Genomic DNA, 10,616 nt, shown 5'->3' with positions numbered 1-10,616 from the left:
ACTCTGTGCAGGACGTTCCTCGTTACCATTTAACGCGGCGGGCTCAAACCTCATGTGCTTCCGGAGAGAAAAATGTGTGAAAAACCAACGTCCGACACCAAGGCGGGGGGTCAGAGGTCAGGAATTCGTCCTCCAACGAACGATTCCCGGCCTGGGAATTCCATTTATCTTATGAGCGTGCGTCCTCTGTCAGACTTTGGAGTAATTTATGATTTTTAAAAAATGATTATCCACATTATAAACATTTTTTTTTTCTTCTGCACTGACGCTTCTTTCCATCAGTCATCTGTCGCCGCCGGGCTCAAGCGGCGGCTCGTGCGATTATTGATTAACGCCTCCCCGTCACGGACGCTAAATACGTCATTTACCGCTGGCTAAGCACCGGCGCCAAAGTGTTTGGTGCCGCACGCGAGTTATGATGTAGATTATGAGAGCCGCGCCTCAGCTGGGCACGAATGGAACCAAACCAGTTAGTGTTCATGATGGAATCGCCGCACCCCACGTTTCCGGTCATTTATTTCGGTATTGATCTGGCTGGGTGTGTTGAGAACGTCACTAAATCCACCTCAGAATGCAGCAGCAACCAACTCCACAAAAATGTACAAGGCCACATGCGTCACCCGGGGGCGAAAGTCTTCACGAAAGTGAAGTGACTGTCATTGTGATGCACAGCAGCACAGCACACGGTGCACACAGTGAAATGTGTCCTCTGCATTTAACCCATCACCCTTGGTGAGCAGTGGGCAGCCATGACAGGCGCCCGGGGAGCAGTGTGTGGGGACGGCGCTTTGACAGTGGCACCTTGGATTCGAACCGGCAACCTTCTGATTATGGTCACCAGTAGGTCACCACCGCCCCCTTACCAGCAGCATCACATACTGGAAGTCTTTTTTTTACGATGACTGAGGCCATATAGCAGACATGAAACGATGCTCATTATTTATTCAAGTAGTTATGTGTTATTTCATATTTGCACAAATGGCAAATATCCCTGCTGCCCCCCCAGACTGGATAGTCGGTGTAGAGCGCCTGCCACTGTAATGTTTGCCGGAGGTGCCGGTGCCCTTCCCACACGCTCGGGACCCCTTCACGGGCATCGATTGCGAATCCCCGTGTGACGCACCTGCAAGGGAAACTCGTCGTGACCCCTAATCTTGACCCTTGAACGTGTGCCAGCGCCATACGTTCTAAAACGCCACGCAAATACGCACGCGCCACTCGGAGGGGCAGAAGATGAGCCACTTTGCTCACTTTGTAGTTTATTAATGCTGCAGTGCAGCGCTGCAGACGCCCTGGCCGCACATCAAGATGCTCTTTTTCCTATTCGTCCTCGGCGCGCCTGCGGTGCCGCGTTACGGGGCACTTATTAGAATAATTGGATTCTCCAATCGGGAGCCGGCGTCTCCCCGAAATTCCATGCATACCAACAAGTCGCGGCTGATACTTGGCGCGGTTACAGCCGTCTCCGGGCAAATACATGTTTTATGAGGTGGGGGACATGAAGACGCTACGCTGACTGCACGACGAGGCCCAATTGTTTTTCCCTGCAATGCTTGAGTGAGAACAAATGTTGTTTTTTGCTTTATTATTTTTTTTATATATATATATATATATATATATATATATATTTTTTTTTGTCATGGGCACGAAAGATGCATCAGGCATCTAAAGCGAGTTGACAGTGATTAATACTGCCAGGGACTGATATGCCTGAACACAGAAGGAACATTTATTGGAATGGCTGAACGCTTTATGAAAAGGCACTCAGTGCTGTCGATAGCCAGCGAATTGTACATGGTGTTTACGGGAGAGCGAACACAACCGAAATATATATTATTACTGTTACGCATCTGCTGATTGTGCTAGCTAATAAGATGACGAAATAAAGGATATGTTTACCATGTGTTACCTTGTGGAACGTTCTGTCTATTATCTTATTTAAATAGGTGATATCACAATTGCTAAACTAAAAAATAGATACAAATATAAAATGTCAAAAAGTGGAAAATTAATAAAAAGATAAATTCGTCAATCAGAACGTATGGTGGGGTGATAGTAGCCTAGTGTGTAACACACTCGCCTATGAACCAGAAGAACCAGGTTCAAATCCCACTTACTACTGTCGTGTCCCTGAGCAAGACACTTAACCCTGAGTGTCTCCAGGGGGGGGACTGTCCCTGTAACTACTGACTGTAGTCGCTCAGGATAAGGACGTCTGGTAAATGCCGTAAATGTAAAATGTAAAAAATATAGAGCCAAATTCTTACTGGCTCTTTGAATAAAACCCGCACTCATCAGCTGGTCACATGCACTGTTAAAAATCAGGCTTCTTTATTTCTGCTTCTATTCCTTTATGGAAGTCCTGAGTGAAACATAAGTTCCTTAAGCAAGGAATGAATTATGAAAACTGCAGAAAAACTGAACTCTTGATTTAGTCTGACATTTAGCTCCAAGGCAGCTCATGAGTGACTTTAACTGTCAGGCTGCCTTCAGAAGTAGCATCTGTGTTCTTGACTATTCAACACGCACTTTGTTTAAGACCATATAAATATTAAAGGTTTAGAGATAAAAAGTGCGCTTGGCTCAAAAAGAAAGTCGCCGATTAGACGTCTGCCGAGGTCATGACCTCGGTGCACTAGTCCTTGTGGCTTTCCTTTGATCATGTGATCTTATTATGTACTTCCTCTCTAATGCATCAAAATCTAACATTTTTTTTGTTTTGCTATGTTTCTGAAACAGCCATAAATAAACTTACAGTACATACTGTGGTTCTACAGTAATAATAAACTGGAGGGTATGCAATACTCCTCTATGTCAGCAGCTCACCAGTGTCTTATGGTGAAGGACTCCCCTATTTCCCATTTACTGAGTATTAACGAGTAATTCTCATTATGGTGAAGGGCTCCTCAGTATTAATGAGTAATTCCCATTATGGTGAAGGACTCCCCTTTTTTCCCATTTCCTCAGTATTAACGAGTAATTCCCATTATGGTGAAGGACTCCCCTTTTTTCCCATTTCCTCAGTATTAACGAGTAATTCCCATTATGGTGAAGGACTCCCCTTTTTTCCCATTTCCTGAGTATTAACGAGTAATTCAGCATGTACAAGCACAGCGCTTTGTACTCAGGTCAAACTAATAATTATATATATAAACAAGAAAGAAACATAATCTTTACGGGTTTAAATAATCCCATTTTAAATGCAGAGCATCGTATCAGTTTATTGAAATGGGATTATGGGTGACAGAACTACATTACACACCAACAAAAAATGGGAAGTAAGTTTCTCTTTTCAAGGTACAGGAAGCACCAAGTGCTTCTTTCTTGTTTGTTTCTGTTCGTTTGTTTCTGTAAATCCCGAGGATGCCTTTGAACGAGGCCGCTCTTAGTCTGGCGAGTACCAGATTTAAAACATTGCTGTAAATGTTAGGAGTGATTTCAGAATTGCTATTAACAGAAGCCATGTAATTAATACATTTATGCATTCTGCCTTTTAACTGTGTGTGGTAAAACTGGATGACCCAGAACTCACCGCTGTGGCACCACACCCCCCAAAATAACCCCCATAATCACAGGTTATCGCAATAAATCAAAGTGCAAAAAGTCTGGTAGGGTATCAAAGACTTAATCTTGCTACGCAGGAACATGCTAATAGGAATAGGGGTGCACATACGTGATTTTGGGGTGCTTATTACCATATAGGTTTCCACTTAGGTTCCACTAGGCCTTGTAAAATGATCACAGCCTAAAGTTCCCTTCATTTGATTTATTTTTTTATTTCCCTTAATATACAGCCATGTCTTGGCTTATGATACTTTGATAAAGTGTCTGGGGCTGCAGAACAGGTCCCCACAGTGTTCTGGCAGCGGCCTGGCATCGCCTCGGCTCCTCTGCAGTAATGTCCTGATGAACAGCGCGATCAATGCGCTTAAGCGCCTCTGGAGACTCCCCACAGAGCCCTTACGGCCATCACTGCCACCAAACTGCTGCCCTCTACAGAGAAATGAAACCCTCACCGGGGCGTCCGCTGACAGTTACCAGCTCAGGGGGGACGCTGGCCGAAAACACTGAGGGGCCTGAGCCGAATCCAGGGCCGACGAGGTCAGTTGACTTGCCATTGATTTGCCGCTACTTAACCGGCGCGGAGGATCCTCCGTGCCAATTCCCATCCCCCCGGACTGCCATTCCTGTCACGAGATGCCCATGGCTCTGAAATACTCTGTTCTAGTCACGTGTGAGTATGAATCATTAATGTACAAAAAAAAAATTGAGATTTGTCCCAAACGGCAACACAAACTAGCCAAGCACAAACTGGACAATGTGCAACAGGACACATTGCTTCGTCCGTAGAGTGGTCCGGAGTTCGGGAATTGATGGTCCCGCCTACCTATTCCTGAATCTTTAGTCTGCCAATCTGGTCATCAGACAGGAGCATTTAAGGACAACTCCCTTGCTGTGGAGCCAGAGGAGGATGGAGAGAAGTTCGATAAAAGCCTTTGTTGCGTTTTTTTTTTTCGTGTAAACCGTATAGTCCCTCCTTTTATGGTGTGTTGTTGCTGTTGTTGGTATGTACAGCACTCTAGGTTTTGGTTGGTTGTTCACTTCTCGCTGCAAATAAATGCACAATATTTCACTTTGGCCTGGTACATGTGTATTCCCGCCTCACGTGTCCCTCTCCTTCGTTGTCACGTTTCCCAACCCCTAGACAGGGAAGTTACACACATGTCTGTATGTAATAATGACTTTTATCTCGCCATTTTTTATTTACTCTGTGTATTTTTTTACTCAGTGTAATTAATCAGTGTGTGATTGCTGCTATATCTTTGATATCATTTTGATCGTATGATAATTCTTATATCACTGTATATATCTTGTATTTTATGCTAGCGTACTGGAGGAACCTTCTTGAAGGATTAATAAAGTTATATCTACCTACCTACCCTTGAAGTATAAAATTTACTGAAACAATAGTATACGTGAATTATTGAAAAGCCCATTTCTGAAATGTTGTGAAGACACATTGTTGAAATATCATGTATTAAGATTAGATGAAATTATGTTGAGCACAACTCTATAGGCCTTCAATGCTACTTTACCTGGTACAACTGACAACTGACCTTCCAGCACCATCTAGTGGCGCATCCTTTTATGACACAAAATGCTGATCAAAATTAGGATTTGTGTTTCTTTTACCTATTTGGTTGTATCTAATAATTAATATAGCATTACTGTTGTGTTGCACATGTCGATGCCATGTTGGAAATGGTTCGCTATGATGGCTATGGCTCCAGTAACTCCTGGTTGCTTGTCCTACGTTTCCTCTGATTCGCACAAAGAGACTGCCACTTCAGTAGCAGCAATTAGCCATCCGTCCAGCCAGACCAGAGCCAAGATCCGTCTGGCAACCCTCGTGCAATTCCTTTAGGCCTGGCACCAGTACAGTTCTCCCTGGGACTCAAATCTTGCTCCAGTTTATGGAACAAAATGAGCAACCTCTGTAGTGCAATAAGCACACCAACTAAAAAGGTAGTGCATTTTCTGCCTATTCATAATCCTAATCCAACACAATGTGCAATTTTATTCAGCATCTACACAATTTATTTATTTTATTCATGGTGAAAGCAAATGCGAGAACTGGCTGTTGCTCCCAGGAGAAAAACGGGGGGAGAAACCTGCGTACCTGCGATTATGGAATGTAGCCTGGCGCCAGAGAGAAAAGGCCAGTAAATATCTTGGAGCGTCGCGGGCCTTTGTGCGGTTATTAAAGGGGATTTGGGGCCAGTGTTTGTGCTCGCCCCGCTCCGCCTGGCATAGTCAACAGAGATGTGCCCGCGGCGAGCATCACATTATCTCGCCGATGCACCGCTTGCGACGGCTGGCGCGTGCGCTGCAGCTCCCTCAGCTTGAACCCGCACTTCGGCAGCGACCGTCCTAAAAGATCACAGGGTGTGATTACCTAACAATTTCTGTTGATATTCATGCATTTTTTTAATGAAGGGCCCTATTTTCATGGGTGAGTCATAATTGGGCGGGCAGACGGGGACCGGCACATGTGCATGAATGATCTCTCCTCGCGTTCTATTAATTATGGAAGGAAGGGGTTCCGTGAACCAGCGGCCGCCTCTGAAAGGTTAAAAGCTGCTCTAACGGATGATTTATACACGCCCAGAGGAAGTGGGCTCGGATGGAGGTCAGGCGACTTCCAGAGTTCTCTACTGTAGATTGCCGTCTTCGTCTGGGCTAATGGTCGCTTAAAATGTTTTTTGGGGGGTTTTCGTAAGCATCCTTGTGGATTCTCGATGGCTCGGGGAAGCCCTTGGCGAGTTATAATGAGCTTGTCACCAGGGTCTGTCTGAAATCAAGGCCTTCTAGAATCAAGTTGCATTCTAACACACACAATTTTCCATTGAAACTCAAACACCGAAGCACAGTTGGATCGTGCTTCAAATGAACAGTTCATAACTACATGTACACCAATGCTCATGAATTTTACAATAGCCTAGAATTAGGTAGGGCATGATTATTTTAGGGTGTGCGAGTGTGTGTGTGTGTGTGTGTGTGTCATACAGCTGGTGTTTTGACGGTGGCATTTAAGCACAGTGGATATTTACTTGCTTTTTGTTGCATATTGCATGAAGGCCACCAAGTGCTGTGGCTCTAAAGCAACCTTTCACTTCCTCATCCCCGCCACACACCTTGTTCATCTGGGGAAGGTAGCTCTAGTTCTGTGCGCGCACACACACAAATGCTAAAAAAAAAAAATTTGGAGGGGAAAAGACTTAACAAGATGAAAGTCATGCAAGATAGATGAGAAAAATTGCTGCCTCATTCATTTTTGATGGCCCTGGCTTAAGATGCATTGCCCGACAAAGACAAACAACCCTCCGGGAGAAATAATTAGTCCTTTATTCACCTGAAAGATGCAGCGCAGCCTTCGTCCGAGGCGCAGCGCTTGAGGGATGCCTTTTCCGTTCTCGGCAGGCAACCACATTATCCCATTAAGATCCCGAGCCGCGCATCAGGTGACCGGGGTCAATCGATAATGAAGCAGACTCTGCTCATTAGGGCCGAGAGGAGCCCCCCACCCCCACGGCCAGACAGCCTACCTCACTCCATCTGCCACACCTGCCATGCTAAAGGGGGCGTGGCCCAAATACCGAATTTGCCCACCGATGGGGGAAACCACCTGAAATATGCATGCATAAGGGTTCAGGAAGTATTATATCATATGAGGACATGAAGCATGCACCAATCCACCAAACGTCACCAGCGTCCCCCATTTCTGTCCCCGCAGTGCATCTTTTGCATTATTAAAAAAAAAAAAAAAAAAATGTAAGTGCTGGGGAGTTGGTTCCGCCTCTCCAATTCAGGAATGAAATTCAGAAACACACCCCCTGTACTGAGCCTTATCTGCCCTGCTCTTGTCACCATTAAAATTCAAGCCAGAGGGACAGTCACTGTGCATGTTGTAGATTATACACACGTTATGACTAGAACAGAATAAAATGACAAAAATCAAAGCCTATGGAAAGAATAGCTTAGAATGCTGTAGCCAATATTTTTCATATGGAGGAAACAGGCATCAAGCAGTTATCTTGTGGTGCTTGTTAATGAAATTCACCCTTGGAAATGGTGAGAGTGACAAGGGCAATGCACTTTGAACCAGTGGAGGGAAGAAAGTGAAATCTCGCGCTGATTGCCATCACTCTTTCAAACAGGAAAGGCTCATTACCACTTGCAATGAAGGGAACCAAAAAGCGAGTAATTTCCATGCCAATGAGGAGAGGCGCTTTGAAGCTTCCGTAAGCCACAAAATGGGCATTACAAGTAGCTCTACGACAGATGTGGGTCTGCTTGACGGGAGAAAACCAAGTGCATGTGCCTGTTTCTTGTGAGATAGGATAAATGTGTCTATGGCTTTCCAAGCTTCTTTGTACTATTGTGCACAAGAGAACTGGACGCTGTTGAAATTAATTTGAGAGCATGAGGTGTTCTACACATCGAGGGCACTATTTTCAAGCGCTAAGCATTGCGCTATGCATTAAACATGGAGCTTGTTCGCTTGTTATCTTACATTTGCCTTTACACCCAGAGCAACTTACAGTCAGTAGTTACAGAGACAGTCCCACGTAGAGACAGCCAAGGTTGTCTTGCTCAGGGACACAGTCGAGTTTGAACCTGGGTCTTCTGGTTCATGGGCGAGTGTCTTACCCACTAGGCTCCTACCGCCCAGTCCCATTCCCATGTGTCTTGAAGAAGAGACTCCAACTACCCTTTTGTTGGTTTGTAGTTATTTCTGTCACGCCGAGACCAATCTTTAATGACATTTTTGTAAACCAGTATTTAAATGACTGACAGACCTCAACGCATGTAAAAGACGCCTTTATCCAGAGTGATTTACATTTACAATCAGTAGTTACAGGGACAGTCTCCCTGGAGACACTCAGGGTTAAGTGTCTTGCTCAGGGACACACTGGTAGAAAGTGGGATTTGAACCTGGGTCTTCTGGTTTATAGGCGACTGTGTTACCCACTAGGTTACTACCATCCTACTACCACTGATTTACAATCAGTAGTTACAGGGACAGTCTCCCCCCAGAGCAACTTAGGGTTAAGTGTCTTGCTCAGGGACACAATGGTAGTAAGTGGGGTTTGAACCTGGGTCATAGGCGAGTGTGTTAACCACTAGGCTACTAACGCCCACTTCCTAATTCTGGATGATTTGATGACTTGCACGGAGTATCTTTTCATATCAAATGCATTCCACATTTCCATCTCCTGAGAGATGCCCCACACCTGCCACCCCCTGCTCCGCGAAGCAGTAGGACCACCGGCAAGCCAACACAATTAGCGCCTCTCTCTGCCGGTGCGAAAGGCCTCCACCCCACTACTCAGCTGTTACGGGTTCCGGAGCCTGTGGCGCTGAGCTCCATCGAAAGATTCTTTGAAAAGGTCAGTACCTTGGCAAGGCACCAGGACCCCTGCCCTTGGCTCCCCACCCTTTCCCCCACCTGACTCTTGCCTCCACCCACAGAGAAGCCCACTGGACCCTTTCCTGTAACGTTTAATCCGCTGAGCAAAGATTCCAAGCATGTTCAAGAAAAATTCAGAAGGCGTATCTGCGCATGAGTGTCCTGACAACAGTTAATGGAGAAATTTGTCTTGTTAGAAAGAACTTCTAGTCATAATATCAGTCATTAGAATAAGACCCACTGCCCAAATGTTGGTTCCCTTTCTGTTATGTGGTCCTGCACGATCTGACCATTTTTTCAGCACTGCTTCATGCTTGATCAGATATCCGAACTGAAGAATTTGAGAGCCTCGTCAACGCCCTGAATTCTTATCAGGGCATACTGTTGCCAATAATGTGGTGTGCACATGAGGAAGGTGGTAGTTAGTCCAAGATAACATCCCGTGGCATCTTCTTCCGTGACTTCATTATCTAATTCTGACACCTCGGAACTTCGGTACACAGTGGTCATTACAGTCATTTTGACTGGTATAGAACTATACAGCCCCATATTAGAGCTATAATCGGGCTTAAAAAGATAGTGCTGACCCAGCCCAAGCCCAACAAGTACAAGTGAGAAAGAAAATGAGCGGGTTTAAAACATAATTGCCAGAGTCTAGCCTCCATTTTGCCTCCTCAGAATCCATTTTTGCAACATTCTCATGAAAAAAAAACGCATAGCGGCTGAGAACTGCAAATCAAACAATTAACATTTAATGAAACAAAAAAAAACGTCTCGGGTCGAGATTTAAAGCTCTGCCCCCCTACATGTGGCATTTTCTGACATCTTGAACTGTGTTATAAGGTCATAAGCCTTGACCTTTTTTTAAACACTGCATATTGGGACCATTGCACAGGGCTATTTGGGAAATATTCTGTTTGACACATATCATAGATCATAAAGCATCCCTTATCCTCCAGCCTCCAGTAAGTGGCTGTACAAATCCCGCCCGTTGGCAGGTGTCAATGAGTTAGCAAATCTTACTCACATTACAAATCAGTAGCTGTAATGCATTTTCGTCAAGAACCCAACACTTCTGATTCTAAAGAAACGAAACACACGAATCTTATTGTTGGAACCACGGCAGAATAATTCTCGGGTAAATAATAATAATTCTTATTAAATGACCAAATGCTCGTGACACTAGCCCCTCATTAACTGACTAACAGACCTTGCTTTAGATGAGATGCTTGGCCGGTGATGGGCGCTTAATGCGCTACACCAGAGGGACTCAAGGCTCATCACTCTCCGTCAGCCACTTATGCAAACCTCCATGCAACCTCCGCGGACTGTGTCTCCCGTGAACCTTCTTGGAGCGTTCTCAACCCCCACGACGAGCAATTTGTTCGTGAGGAAAATTTGCACGTGGCTACGCGGCCCTCTATTGTTACGTTCATACACGCCAGCCGATATAGTTTTTTTTTTTCTTGACAGGATCTGCCTAGACCATTCGTTTTGGGACACGGAGATGAGCAGGGCCGCATATCTGGCGAGCAAGTGCGATATGTGTTCTGACTGAGCCTGGCTTTCTATCACCATGGAGATGCTTCTTCAAAATGGCATGCGGTGCAGTGAGGTCACAAACTCTTCGAAGGTTTTATTTAAC

This window comes from Denticeps clupeoides, chromosome 20, assembly GCF_900700375.1.
Source record: "Denticeps clupeoides chromosome 20, fDenClu1.1, whole genome shotgun sequence".
Lineage (NCBI taxonomy): Eukaryota > Metazoa > Chordata > Actinopteri > Clupeiformes > Denticipitidae > Denticeps > Denticeps clupeoides.
The sequence above is the reverse complement of the archived record's forward strand: the minus strand, read 5'-3'. Positions refer to the sequence as shown.